The 16,248-nt window shown below is 34.8% G+C and overlaps 1 long non-coding RNA gene across 1 annotated transcript in view; it reads right to left on the reverse strand.

Annotated features, from left to right (window-relative positions):
* LOC309634621 overlaps window positions 1-16,248 on the reverse strand; it is a 44,985-nt gene that overhangs the window by 13,647 nt on the left and 15,090 nt on the right. The window contains exon 3 of the long non-coding RNA XR_014248252.1: window positions 10,594-13,437. This is a non-coding gene — a long non-coding RNA (uncharacterized lncRNA). The remainder of the gene's footprint in view (window positions 1-10,593; window positions 13,438-16,248) is intronic.

The following is a 16,248-nucleotide window of genomic DNA, read 5'->3' on the forward strand; positions in this document are numbered from 1 at the left end:
TCTAAAGCAGAATTCCTACTGCTAGTTAAATACTATTTCACTCCCTCAAATTAATCATCATAGAACCTTTTTTCCACATGAATAGCAACCTTGTGCCATAAAAGTCCTTTTTTTTTTTAAGGGAAGGAGAAGCTGTTTTATTTTTTAATCTTTTTAACATCTTTATTGGAGTATATTTGCTTTACAATGGTGTGTTAGTTTCTGCTTTATAACAAAGTGTATCAGCTATACATATACATATATCCCCATATCTCCTCCCTCTTGCGTCTCCCTCCCACCCTCCCTATCCCACCCCTCTAGGTGGTCACAAAGCACCTTAAAAAACTAAAAACAGAACTACCATATGACCCAGCAATCCCACTACTGGGCATATACCCTGAGAAAACCATAATTCAAAAAGTCCTTTATATAGGATGTCAAAATTATTGAAACTTTGTAATTAAAAGATTTGTAGTATATTAGTTATTGTTATTACAGGGGCAAGTAAACATTTAAAATGGAATCCTGGTGTTAGAGGCTTTCTCAAGATTTAAGTTGTAGCCAAAAACAAATCGAATTCCTTGTGCAATAGTACGACTAAATTCACCTCTTACAACCTTAGTGTCTGATTGTTCTTTGGAGAGGTGGGGTTCGGAAGGCAGCCACAGCCAGGCAATTTCCAGGTAAGGACAAAAGGCACCAAGAAAACTCAAATCCTGAAAGGGATGCCAAGGTTAAATAAAGTCTAGACACAAACCTTAGACAAATAAGCCAAAAGGATGAGTGAGAGAGGGGGAGCCCAAAGTGCGAGATTAGAAATACCAGAAAAGGAGGGAGAGAGAAACAAAGCAGCACAGCAGATGCCTGGGTATCTCTGACAGTCTTCTCTGAGGATGCATTAGTTTGTGGAAAAGGGTCCATATGCAGCAGACACTATTCTCACCATAAGTAGAGACTTGGAAAAGATAGAGAATGAGATGTGGCTGAATATCTCACTTGTCCCTTAGGAAATCAAGAGGAGAATACATGCTTCATTTTTGTGTTTCTCAACCCATTGTAGAAATCAAGGGATCAGAAGGAGAGAAAATTATACAGGTATTAGCTAGAGTGAAAAAGTCCATATCCCTTAGGTGGTCTTTTCAACACATTAAACTACAGTGAGTGAACATCACAAGCATGAGGGTGTGCCCCACAGGCACATTACCCATGTATTACTTTTTCTTTGAATACCTAAATTCAAGTGCACACCATGTAATTTGACACAACTCTATTCTCTCTTGTATTTTTTATTGTTGTTTCAGATACTAACAATATGTGAAAATAATATTGTTTACTAATTGTGTTAGACAACTGGGAAATGCCTCCCCTTCTTCAATGTCTGATCCATCAGTTCCCTGTTCTGCTTTCCTATGGACACGCTCACAGCCAGATGCCATGGTCCTGATTCCTATCTACTGGCTGACACATTGCTGCCTTCTTGGGCCCTGTCCCTATGCTATTGCTACTGATTCAGTGTCTTCTCGCCCAGATCTCTCTTCGGTGTTGATTTTCCTTCACTATATATGCACTGTGTTGTTGGCTGTTACTGAATTTATTTAAAAGTACCATGTGAGGGACAGAGATTGTACTATACCCAGATGAATCACTTAATTCTCATGTTCTTGAAACTTAATTGCACATAACTACTGTACTTGGCATTTTTACTTGGATGTGATTCTTTTTGAGCATTGGCTAAGAAAGAAAGAAGAGTTTGCTTTCCTATGAGATTTACATTTCTTCTCCAAGAGAAGAGGTGCTGAAATTATTTATAATATAGATGTTCTGCAATTTCACATCAATCCCTTGAGAATTGCATTTCTCACAGGTCTGCTTTCTGCCTATAATTCTAAATATGGTTGACACAGAGTTTATATTTGTGCTGAAAAGGCTGATTTCAAAAGTTCACTTTCTTTCCTGGGAATATTGTGAAGAGTATTAGCAAAGTGCTTCTTTCCTCACCAATTCAGGTCATCAAAATGAGAGTGAACACTCAGTAGACAATATAAACCAAAACTCAAGTTTAGTAATTTACATGCATTATCTCATTTAATCCTAACAACAACACTTTGGTCAGGTACCCTTACTCCCATTTTATGATGATAAAATGGACTTGAAAAAATTACTTTGCTTACCCAGTGTCACTCAGCTGGTAAGTATCAAAGGTTAGAGTCAAACACAGTTCTTTTACAAATGAATTATTTGCTCTTACACATTATGCTATAGTTGTCTAATATTGCTTTGGTGCTTTCTAAAGTTTTATTTAATAATATAAGTTATTAATCAGAGGGGTTGCTGTTTAAAACCACTCCAGTTCAAGATCCAACATGGACATTGGTTTTACAATATCTCTAGAGAGAATTTATTAAAAAGCAGTAAATTAAGCATTTTTACACATGCGGAATGGGTTTGCCAATAATTCTGGGGAAGCAGAATATTCTTAATCTTTATTTATTTTTTCAGTTACCTAAAATCAGTTGTATAAATCCTAAATGAAGTTATTGTTTTGAAATTTAATTAATTACATATTTATTCTTTTGCCTCTGATATATTTGGCAATTGTGCCCACCCCCCCAAAAAAGGAAAGAAGAAATACAATAAAAGCATTGATTTCTAAAATATAATGTTAAATCTCTAATCCTAAAAAATAAGCTACTATAAAATGAAATGCTAGTTGTTATTAATAACATTATCCTAGTTAAAAAAAAAATGTTAGCCTAGCTGCTAACTGATATAACATAGTGGCATGAAAGAATATTCATAGAGAGATTAATCTAAAAAAAAAACAAGAATTTCTCTGGAGCAAAATGAGCATATGGCTTTATGTTCATAAAGTCTTCAGATTCAAATGTCTGATAAAATGAAGGACAGATTAAGAAAGGTGATTTTTCATTAGATAATGCATAGAAAGTACATGATATAATATCTTGATCACAATTTTACAAAATTCCTATTTATTTTTTCTTTTTCCAAATATTAATGAGTAATGAAAATACCTTACCCCTGGCACTTTTAATCCCTCTTCTCTATTTTGGTCTGTCTGGTTTTGTCCCTTATCATTTATTGCAATACAATGTACTACTTATTTTATTTATGTATCTCATTATTGTCTGTCTTCCCATTAGAATGAAGATAGGAATTTATGATTAATTTATTACTACTAGATTCCTAGTGTCTAGAATGATGCCTGGTCCACAGTAAGTGGTCAATAAATTCTAATTGAGTAAATAAATTTGCTTATTTTATGAAGAACTTACTCTGTTGGGAATAATAAAATCAGAGATTTAAAAAAATTTTATATCTGAAGAAGTCAGAATAAAAGGGTATTGTGTGGTTGTAATCTAGTAAAATATGGAGCGTGAATATGTGGAGATTTATAAATAAAAACGAAGAACTTCAGTGATATAAAAGCACTTTGAGACCAATTTGTATGTAAAAACTAAGCATTTAGCTGTCAGACATCGTGGGCAGTTCACACAGATTTCTCCATGTGTCACATTCTTCCCTCAGGAACCACGGGGGCCATACGATATCAGCTGTTTTACTCAGCAGGCGTGATTCAACAGCTCTTTCCGGTAAGGCACGTGCATCTGAGATATTTTTTTTTAATTCAAGAGATCTAAATGTAATCCGGTAAAATATAGTGGTTCTGTTTACAAAATTCTAAATGCTAGAAGCCATCGATCATTCTAATCATCATCACTGTTTTCCTCCTCATACCTTTTTCAGAGGAAAGGAGTTTTAAACGTGGGAAATGTCCCCACGTCTCAGAATGAGAAAGGAGAAAGAACATTTAGTTCTGGTTTTCTCTTCTCTTGTTTTCTCTAATTTCTTATTAGATAATAGATTCCTTATGAGATCGTGAATCTTTTATAAGCCTTTAAATGTATATGGAGGTTAAGAGTGTAGCTTTTGGAGGAAGAAAAAGCTTCACTTGAATTCCAGCTCTGCTGCTGTGGAAACATCTTTGGCGATTTTTCTGTTAGCCCCCTTCCCATCCTTCTCTGTGCTTCTTGAGCCTGAGTTCCAAGGGCTGCAGCACCAGGCTGCCTTGCTCTTGGGCTGCCAGTTGGGGTTGGCCAATGGGAAGCAGGAGGTGGAGGCTTGCTCCTGCCCAGCCTCACAGCCATTCTGGCAGTGGTAATGTTCCTGTCACTCACAACTCCTGTGGGTGTGGGGATCTCTTCTTCTCAGGTTCTAGTGCTCACAGGGTTCAGATAACACCATTCTCTCCCCTTGCTCTTTTAAGTGTGGAATATACTGGCTTCCTGCTGTGGTGCCTGCCTGATGTTTTTTTGTTGTTTTTTTGTTTTTTTTAAAGTTTAATTTTTATTTATTTATTTATTTATTTATGGCTGTGTTGGGTCTTCGTTTCTGTGCTAGGGCTTCCTCTAGTTGCGGCGAGCGGGGGCCACTCTTCATCGCGGTGCGCGGGTCTCTCACTATCGCGGCCTCTCTTGTTGCGGAGCACAGGCTCCAGACGCGCAGGCTCAGTAGTTGTGGCTCACGGGCCTAGTTGCTCCGCGGCATGTGGGATCTTCCCAGACCAGGGCTCGAACCCGTGTTCCCTGCATTGACAGGCAGACTCTCAACCACTGCGCCACCAGGGAAGCCCCTGCCTGATGTTTAACCACCCGATACTAGTTCCCCTAACCTTGCCCACCACTCTGGATATAGTCCCTTCTGTAGGGACACACCAACTGAAACATCAGTTTCTTTATGTGTAAATTGGAGGCAATGTCTACCTTTTGGCTTGTTGGGATGATAAAATGATATCACATATTTAAATTATCTAACACAATGCCTGGCATAAATTGAACTATCTTGGTGGTAACTGTGATGGCAGGGCTAGTAATAATAATGGTTGTTATCATCTAGCCAGAACAGCAATGATTTTCCCAGTTTTTGTGTTTATTGCATACATTTCTCAAGGGTAGAACACAGATGAGCATGATAAGATTTCAAAGGGAAAAAAAAATGCCTCTTTTATAACTGTTTTTATAATATCAGTTTCTATGACAGAAACAACAAACAAACACATCTTGGCTCCTAAGGAAGGCAATCCTACAGTCGTATGTCCATGTTGCCGCAAAAGCACAGTTATGAGTTCAGTGATTGCGTCTGGGTTTGTTGTGGCTAACCACCAGCCAGATCTTTTCTTCTGAAACTCCATGCACATATTCCTTGTAGCCTAACACTGAAGTATTGTGTAGGCCACTGACTATTTCCAGAAATTCAAATGGATGCCATCTGTTTGAATGGCACAGATGGAAACATCTGTTTCGAATGTTACTCTGGTTATTGTTATAGCCCAGATCCTCAGCATAGAAGACACTGAGATCACTACCCTTTAACTCAAGAATCCTACTTTGAAGCTAGGGCAGTACACACCATGAGCAGCTGTATCATAGTGATATTTTCTTCTGTGCTTCAATTTTCATAATTTGAATTAGGACATTGACAAATTTCCATCAGAATCACTATTAAAATGGTGCTCTGTAATTCAGAGCAGTTAGAAAACTCTTGGGTCTGTGGACTTGAGTAGTGAGATAAATTGTTGAGAAAGACAATTATTGACTTAATGGTATTATTTTCAAATTGGTATGTTTTACCAAACCAATAAATTAAAATTTGAAAACATTTTTATGAATAGAAAATAATCTTTTAGTATCAAGTGTGTCATGAGCTTGAATTAGGATGAGTTAAATGGGAGTGGTGTACTAGTAAGAATTGATGTATTGGAAAAGATACAATTACAGATACAACATTAATCCAATAGGTAAGTGGATTATCAAGAAAACAAATGAAATGCTTAGATAAGTATATTGGCATGTAGAAATAGAGGTGATTATCATTTCAATCCAGTGTCTTAACATATAAAGATCGTGGTTAATTTTTACAGAAAAAGCTACTTGAAAAAAGTAGATTCTAAAATTAGTTTTAAAACTCTTCCCTCAACTGATGAAGGAAAGGCAGGATATAATGTAAGAAATTTGCTTTTCCATGTAAACAATCATTTATGGCCACACGAGACAAGAATTTTGCCATAATATTTATAAATTTTTTAAAGCTTTTGCCATGGAAAGAGGAGAAGAAAAACTGGCATATTAACTCAATTTAAAAGCCACATATCTTCAGCAGCAATATTCATTGAGTAAATTTGCATTTTGTCATCATGTGGCTGATTTTGCTTTTGTTTGCTTGTTTTTGTTTTCCCTAAGGAAATATGCACAGAGCATAGTTTGGACTTGTTTTTCTCCCCCTCTTCCAGAAAAGCATGTTAGGTGGATAAGGACAAGATGGGAGGAGCAAGGCTAAATATGTGATTGTCGTGTTTATTGTCATCCACAACTTGGGGAGTAGCATGCTTTTCTTTTTTCATCAAGTCAAAAAGCAAGGCAATTTAAAATAAAATTAACATAATTTTGTCGATGTGTCAAAGTGAGTTTTTAATATCTGTCTAAAATGTAAATGTCAGTCAAAATAACAGTTGGATATCATTTTGGTGAATATTTTCCTTTTCTCTTGTTTCACCAGAAATAATTTTAACTATCCCCCACCTTTTTAAAAATTAAATATAAGACCTAATCATGCAGAAAAAGATGAAATCATGTTGGGTGCCCAATATATAGTATTACTTTTTCTGCTTTGGTATTCTAAAATAAAGTTGTGTTGAAGGAAAAGTTCTTAAAGAAATCTGATTCCAAGTCCTCTTAAAACAGTTGTAATTAAATTCACAGCTATCAGAACTAGTCTTGTTTGATAAGAATTGCAGCTAAAATGTTTCCCTTGCTTTCACTTTCAACTTACTTGCTGCATCTATAAAAGAAGAACAGTAGAAATGTTCTGTTTCCAAAAATAAATAAAGTTCAACTAGCACTTTACTTATTGGTTGTTAAATGGTTATTCGACTTGAAAAATGTTCAAAATCTCTATATGTATGCATTTTATCTCTCACAGAGGTAAGTCAGAGTTAGGAAGACTCTGAGCATGCTAATTTCTTTTGCAGGGTGGTGCAAATTAATTTGTCCATAAAAAATGTTTTAAATGTTTTTCAATGCATTTACTTCTACAGTAAATTGGTTAAGTAGTATCAAATACATATTCACTAGTAATAATTTATTTTTTCAGGATACAAAATTTCAAAGATTTTTTCTTGGTTCTGTAGAATTTTGCAAGAGTAGGTGACACAGAAACAAGAAAATGTTAACCCTAAAGAACTGTGTTATAAAGCTCTGTGATTTAGCTACTTCCACAATTTTCTAAAATAAAATCTAAAAATTTTATGAGAATACTTTAGTTATTTTAATAAGTTGTAAGTCATTATAAGAATCTTCTAATCTTATTGACACAAACTGACACTCCAGTTGTTTCATTAATTTGAACTTGAAATTGCAAGTATGTTCATAAAAAGCCTCAATTTTTTTTACAAACAAATATCATCAAAAAGCAATATTTTAAAACATCCACTAGGTTGGAGCATGGTATTTTGCTCAATTTGGAAAAAATATGGTTCTTACATTTTTGAAGATTAGCAAAATCTCTCTTCTTACAAATATGGCATCTGAAAACCTCCAACAGGGGAAAATGTCCAAAAATTCATTTTTCTAATCTATTACAATACTGTTTGCTTCTTGGATGAAGCCAGGTGGTAGGAGATGGGATTGGTTAGGTGATTTTGATTAAATATTCTTATAAAGCTTTTGAAATTTAAATTATGTGAGTAGAGTATTGACTCAAAAAGTCAAATTAAAATTTTAGAAAAATGAAAGCATTGTCTCTATTTCAGTTGTTATTTGTTTTCATAGTTTCACATAGTTATGAGGAAGCTACTATACTACCACTTCAAATTAATAGAAATGATTAAATGTTAGCTGGAAGGTTCTAGCAACATTTATCTGTATGTGGGCATAGAGAACTACATAATGCTTAGTGCCATGTCAGTTGGATAAGAGATGACTGTTTTTCCTTCTCCCTGAGGAAGAAAAATGTTAACACAAATCACAAATGCTTAGACACAGTCAATGCTTTTGGAAGGAAATAAACTATCTTTAAGTTCAAATAATAGTAAAGTCTGAGTCCCTTTATTGCTAATTCCAGATTTATTTCTTTACATTAACCAAGCCCATTAACTACCCTTCTGTTTGTATGTTTTGGGTCCTCTACTGTTTGAGCTCAGAACACAACATCATTTGAATGTTAGAAAACCCTACCCTTAACGTACAGTGATGCCAGATCAAGACAACTGACAAACATTAGCAAGGTGTCTGAATTTGAGTCTAATATCAGAGAGTGATAGAATGATGGGTACTAAAATAGTGCTTTTTCCAAGAAACACAAAATACCTTACTTTTTAAATTTATGTAGTCTTTATTCAGATACAGGTATTTGGCAGAAAGTTTCTCAAATGTTATTGATGTAGACTATAATTTCAAGGAAAATAACTGGCAAAATTTGTTGCCAATGATGAATTGTGAGTCAAGTGAAAATTAGGATTTTGGAAATTGTACCCACTATTGTGATCCCAATGATTTCTCAATCCTTAAAGCCTTTCCTGATGCGATAACTATAGGTGGTGATATTAACTAGCACATGTAATTAATATTGTATAATGAGATGTGCCAAAACTTGGAAGATTTGCATAAATAAGTGAACCAATATTTTTCCAAATGACCAATGGATAATGTTGCACTATCATGAATGGATAAAACATCCTTTCAGAGTACAAGCTAGATCAGTGGATGTTAGTGTAAAAAGCTTATTGACAGGGTTTCCGTTTCCACATTACTTGTCAAGTTTTGGTGTAGTAACAAGGAATAATATCCACAATTATCTGAAAAATCTATTAAAATACTCATCCCTTTTCCAACTACATATGTGTGTTAGATTGGATTGCCTTTGCATATGACAGCAACACAATATCTTATGCTGAAATAACTACAAAAGCTGATATGAGTCTCAGGTGCTCTTCCGTTAATCCAGACGTTAAAGAGTATTTGAAAAAAATGTAAATAATATCTTTCTCATTTCCATTTTGGAAAATATTTTTATAAAATAATATATTTATATTAACATGTAATAGGCTTATTTTAAATTTTAAATGAATTAATGAAATTAATGTTTTTTTGTGTTACTCTCTAATGTGCTAAATATCAATATATATAACCTGCATAACCAAAACTCTTTGGAGTCCTCAGCACACTTTAAGCATCTAAAGAGGTCCTGAGAACAAAATGGTTGAGAACTGCTATCCTACAAAATCCTCAACTGAGTACAGTGACAAGATTAATTATACAATTTATTTGAGAATATCTATTAAACTGAGATTATCCTAATAACAAATCAATCACTGAACATAGACTGACAATGAGCAAAACATCCCTAAACATCAGTCTGCTTAAATTAAATGAAATTATATATTGCTAATCCCTTTGAAAAGCTAAATAGATAAAAGTTAAATAGATAATCCAAGTTAATTAAAAATAACTACCTTTCCAGATATCCTGAATAATTTAACACCCTTTGGTGGTATTATTTACAGTGTTACATTTCTAAGCTTTGTTGTTGTTTTTTCTTGAGTGTTAGATGAAAAAGAAAAGGCTAATTTGCGTGTTTGCATATATTTGCATATCATCTTTAAAACTTTACTCCTCAGTATGTAAACTAAAAGAAAAAGAATGAATTAGCACAATTTACAGTGATTATATTCACAGCCCATACTCTGCATAAAACACCTAAACTTTTTTATAATTAACTGATGTAATACAATTTGAAATTGAGAATAGTAGACATGGATACAGATCTATAGTGTAAAACATGTATAAAGAACTCAATATAAGATGCAGATGACCTTGCCCAGGATGAGGATGGGGTAGCAGGTAAATAAAAGGAATGTAGGAGACAAGACATTCTTTATCTGCCCTAGCTCTGCTGTTAGACAATGTATATTGTAAACTTTGATAACCCTAACCTACATATAGATATATGCGTCTGCATATTTTCTATATTATACATCAATATTCTATACATTTTATATTAATATTGTATAGTTAACAAACACTTCAAGAGTTCTCAGCGTGGCCTTGACATCTTTGGCAGGTTGCCATCTCTGAAATGCAGTTTAGGTCTCACAATTATTTAAAGCTAGAGTATATTTTGCACTTATCATTTTATTAAAAATAATGGAAACCTGAAAAACTGTTTTTATTAGTGGAAATACAATCAAGACAAAGGCTCAAATCATTCCTCATGCCAAAATCAATGGATAGCCTCAGTAAAGTATTCCATAGATTTAAGCTTAATGCAAGTGTGAAGAAAGAAGGAAAATAGAATGTGTTCAACATACTATGATACATAAACATAAACACACACATAATATATATCATATACAAAAGTAGTATAGGATACTGTGTTTAACAGGTGACATGACAGGATGCATTAATAATCAGCCAGGGGATCTATGGAGATATTTGTAAGGACATAGCTTGGCTATAGATTCATTTTAAGGAGAAGATACTCTTGAAATATTTTTTTTCGGGGGGAGACAAAGTTTGTAAGAACATTTTAAACATGTCTTACCTTCTTCCCTAGTCCATTCTCAAGATATCAGCCAGCTATTCTTCAAACTGCAAAATGAATCAAAATTGACTTTTCAAATATTGCATTTGCACTCAGGATAAAATTCAAAACCTTTATTGCAGTATATGAGGTCAACAACTTGTTTCTTTCCAAGCACTCTGGGCTCACCCAGAATCCCTCTCCCTTCCCTCACTACAGATGGCCAGTGGGACTTGCCCAGTTCTTTGAATAGGGCATGCCTTTTCCTGTCTCAAAGCATATACCCAAGCCCAGTGCTTCTGTTGGAACCTCTCTCCTCATCTCTTTAATTTTTACTGATTGATAAATGTTTCCAATTGCCCTTCTCCCCCACCAGTACAGCCCTGCTCCAACCTAAATTATTTCATTTTACCTGATGCTTTCCTAAAAGCCTGTGATTTTCTTTCATAATTATTATCATACTATATAAGTTTATACAGTATTGTGAAAGTTTGGTTTGATATCTTTCTCCACTTTGGAGAATGTTTAAATTTTATTCACTGTTGTGTCCTCAGAATATAGAATCTTTCACATAGATAACAGTAATTTGTTGAGTGAATACAAAAATGAAAGTCAATATTACAATCGATGCTTAATTTCTTGCTCAATAACCTGAAGGATGCCCAACTCAGTGCCCTGCAGTTACCATCATTCTTTCTTTTTTCATATGTTGTGTTTGTTCTAATTATATTTACTGAAGTATAATCTTTTATCTTTTGAATTTAATAATAAAAATGTTGCCTTGCATTTTGAATGCCTGTCCTTTTTCTAAAAAAGCTTTATTTAGATGTAATTATCATATCATAAAATTAACCATGTTAAGTCTATAATTCCAGGTTTTTAGTATAGTTACAGAGTTCAACTATCACCCTAATCTAATTTTGGAACATTTTTACCACTTCAGAAGGAAACCCAGAAATCATTAGCAGCCCCTGACAATGCTCCCTCCAATCATAGGCCAACCACGAATCCACTTTCTGTCTCTCTGTATTTCTTCTGGAAGTTTCATATGAATGGAATAATTCAATATGTGATCTTTTGGGACTGGCTTCTGTTTTTCTTTTTAATTCATTTTCTTAGTCACTGATTTTTATTTACTTTTACAAAGATACCAATCTATGATTGATTGGGAATTTAAAAAGAGGGTCTTTACCCACAGGTAGGTTGAGAAGCACTATTTTAACAAATATGTACACATTGTGCATGTAATTGCTGGACAAATGACCACTTAGATCACTAGACGTCTTTAATATGTTCACATATATGATTAAAAGCAAGCTAAACACTCTTGTACATTTGATTTTCAAAAAAGCCTTCAGAAACCCATGATAGGTGAAAGCAGGATACGACTCCTATGTGGGTACTGTCTGGGTGCTAGAGTGGTAACGCAGGCAGCTTCTCTGAGATCTTCTCCTCGACCAAAGCTCTAAGCACTAAAATGTTTATCACAAATGCCGTCAGGTCATCCTAATTAAGCAGCATGTGTGTGTGTGTGTAATTTTTAAAAAAGATTTCTTCTACCTGTGATAAAGTTTACTTTTCTCAGATATGTCCACGTATTTGCATTTGTATATAATTTTTCAAACTTTATTTTCCAAAATATTTGAAGGCAAATCTTCATGCAGCAGAGGCTAGACTCAAAGGCTATGGTAGTGACTGCATAAAAGGTATGTCTGAGTAAAGCATGCATAGTGATGACATTCTCCAGAAAATTCAAGAAAGATTTGGTAGCAGAGTAGAGGCTTATCTGTGATTAATGTATATCAAAAACAAAACAAAACAAAACAAAACAAACTTATCTAAACACAAAGAGAAAGGGATAGAGGTGGTCATTTCACAGAATCCAAAAGTTGGTAGGTTATTTAGGATTATTCTTGTTTGAAGTGTTACTTATTTAACTGAAAAAATAAAGGCAAGGGAAACGTTAGCTCAATATTCTGTATTCTACATCTAATTAAAATTGTGCTTACTGTCTGCCACTGACTATTCTATTTTAAATATGCTAAACTTTTAATTCTTACAACAGTCCCATTTCTGTCATTCCAATTAAAAATGGTGTCACATGTACTAAGTGGTAGAATGGGCTTCAGAACACACAGATTCTGGTTCCAGAGTTGATGTTCTAATTATCATTCCCTATTTCTTTGTTAATATTAGGTTCTTCACACACACACACAAACACACACACACACGCACACGCGAAGGGGTTTATATATTATTCACTGAATTCACTGGCAAAGACGGAAAAATGTCACAACCCAATCTCTTACGCTTGGTTCCAGGGTAAAATATTCTCAGGATGTGAGATGATTTTTTCTCCTCTACACAAGCAATGTAAACACAAATAGTACTTGTAGGATATCTTCTAAAAGGTTTTGTTAAAACAATGGATTGTGAGATGAGTCCGTCCAAAAAATTGTTTCAACTATAACTAAAATGCCTCTAGTGGATAAACTGTATAACCAAACTAAAATTAAACTTATCTTTTTATTTGAAGATTCCCATCACGACGAAGATTCAAATTGATCATTTCTTTTATTTATTTATTTATTTTTGGCTGTGTTGGGTTTTCGTTGCGGGCTTTTCTCTAGTTGCGGCGAGCGGGAGCTCTCTTCATAGCAGTGCGTGGACTTCTCATTGCTGTGGCTTCTCTTGCTGCAGAGCACGGGCTCTAGGCGCACGGGCTTCAGTAGTTGTGGCACACAGGCTTAGTTGCTCCGCAGCATGTGGGATCTTCCCGGACCAAGGCTTGAACCCGTGTCCCCTGCATTGGCAGTCGGATTCTTAACCACTGCGCCACCAGGGAAGCCCTCTAATTGATCATTTCTGAAATTGAGATAAGTATGTAATTTGGAGTCTTAACAAATATTACAAGAGCCTCCTAACTTCTGCCTCCCCAAAATTGTTCTTTGGATTATATTATTTCTATACTACAAGCCAGGCCTATTAAACTGATGTTGACTATTTTTAAATTACAAACAAAACAAAAATCCTAGAAAGAATACCTGTCAAAGTAAAAATTTTTGTTTTCCTCTATGAAAATCTCCCTTCAATTGTCTCTGCATTTCAGATGTGAAACTTCATCTTCTCTGGGCCCCTAAACAACTTAAATGCCCTACTAATACCTTCATATCCATGCTTCATAGGTATCAATCAATACTATAAAAGGAAAAAATAAGAGGAAATGTTCGAATTGATAAATGTGTTCAACTCACAAGGGAGAGGAACACTGAATTTTCCTATGAGAAAAACTGTCCTTTCCATGAGCTTTAAAAGCATGAATCTCCTGGGCATATGAAGAAATTGGTAAAAATAGCAGCATCAGCTACTTTTACTGATAACTGGCTTTGATCGTGCTACTTAACTATCCCTTGTCTCAGGCTGAACTTTACATAAATAGTTAATTAAGTGTAAATTGCTAGGACATGAGATTTTCTTTTCTATCAGTTGGGGATATTTTAGTTATTATCAAAAAATAGCCTGAATAAATAGTCACATGGTTGTTTAGTTTAATAATTATATATTAATTATTTTTCAAGATTTTGCAGTCCTTGGTGATGCATGTTTCTAGAACATTACAGTACTTGAAATGGTAGTTTCTTTTAGAACAAGCATAATGCATTAATTACGTATCTCTAAAAGAGATACACAAAGATGATGAATAGATTCATAGCAATTAAGGCCAATTTATTTCTACCAAATAGATAATTTCAGGTCTATTACTAGTTTTCTAATTCTTTAAAAATCTTAAACACTGTTAACTTTGATCAAATTATTTTTTAGCAACTACTAAAATAATCAATGTTAATGTTTCCCCCTTTTCATGATTAATGTAGCTAAATATGGCATTGGATTTCTTACAGTGAGCTACCTTTGTATTCCTAGAATGAACACTGCTCAGTCATGGCCATTGGTCTTTTTTTTTTTTTTTTAAACATCTTTACTGGAGTATAATTGCTTTACAATGGTGTGTTAGTTTCTGCTTTATAACAAAGTGAATCAGTTATACATATACATATGTTCCCATATCTCTTCCCTCTTGCATCTCCCTCCCTCCCACCCTCCCTATCCCACCCCTCTAGGTGGTCACAAAGCACCGAGCTGATCTCCCTATGCTATGCGGCTGCTTCCCACTAGCTAGCTATTTTACATTTGGTAGTGTATATATGTCTATGCCACTCTCTCACCCTGTCACATCTTACCCCTCCCCCTCCCCATATCCTCAAGTCCATTCTCTAGTAGGTCTGTGTCTTTATTCCCGTCTTGCCACTGGGTTCTTCATGACCTTTATTTTCCCTTAGATTCCATATATATGTGTTAGCATACTGTCTTTGTTTTTCTCTTTCTGACTTACTTCACTCTGTATGACAGACTCTAACTCCATCCACCTCACTACAAATACCTCCATTTCATTTCTTTATATGGCTGAGTAATATTTCATTGTATATATATGCCACATCTTCTTTATCCATTCATCCAATGATGGACACTTAGGTTGCTTCCATGTCCTGGCTATTGTAAATAGAGCTGCAATGAACATTTTGATACATGACTCTTTTTGAATTATGGTTTTCTCAGGGTATATGCCCAGTAGTGGGATTGCTGGGTCATATGGTAGTTCTATTTTTAGTTTTTTAAGGAACCTCCATACTGTTCTCCATAGTGGCTGTATCAATTTACATTCCCACCAACAGTGCAAGAGGGTTCCCTTTTCTCCACACCCTCTCCAGCATTTATTGTTTCTAGATTTTTTGATGATGGCCATTCTGACCAGTGTGAGATGATATCTCATTGTAGTTTTGATTTGCATTTCTCTAATGATTAATGATGTTGAGCATTCTTTCATGTGTCTGTTGGCAATCTGTATATCTTCTTTGGAGAAATGTCTATTTAGGTCTTCTGCCCATTTTTGGATTGAGTTGTTTGTTTTTTTGTTATTGAGCTGTATGAGCTGCTTGTAAATCTTGGAGATTAATCCTCTGTCAGTTGCTTCATTTGCAAATATTTTCTCCCATTCTGAGGGATGTCTTTTGGTCTTGTTTATGGTTTCCTTTGCTGTGCAAAAGCTTTTAAGTTTCATTAGGTCCCATTTGTTTATTTGTGTTTTTATTTCCATTTCTCTAGGAGCTGGGTCAAAAAGGATCTTGCTGTGATTTATGTCATAGAGTGTTCTGCCTATGTTTTCCTCTAAGAGTTTGATGGTGTCTGGTGTTACATTTAGGTCTTTAATCCATTATATTTTTGTGTATGGTGTTAGGGAGTGTTCTAGTTTCATTCTTTTACATGTACCTGTCCAATTTTCCCAGCACCACTTATTGAAGAGGCTGTCTTTTCTCCACTGTATATGCTTGCCTCCTTTATCAAAGATAAGGTGACCATATGTGCGTGGGTTTATCTCTGGGCTTTCTATCCTGTTCCAGTGATCTATATTTCTGTTTTTGTGCCAGTACCAAACTGTCTTGACTACTGTAGCTTTGTAATATAGTCTGAAGTCAGGGAGCCTGATTCCTCTAGCTCCATTTTTCGTTCTCAAGATTCCTTTGGCTATTCGGGGTCTTTTGTGTTTCCATAAAAATTGTGAAATTTTTTGTTCCAGTTCTGTGAAAAATGCCAGTGGTAGTTTGATAGGGATTGCAT

This window comes from Balaenoptera borealis, assembly GCF_965194805.1.
Source record: "Balaenoptera borealis genome assembly, chromosome: 9".
Lineage (NCBI taxonomy): Eukaryota > Metazoa > Chordata > Mammalia > Artiodactyla > Balaenopteridae > Balaenoptera > Balaenoptera borealis.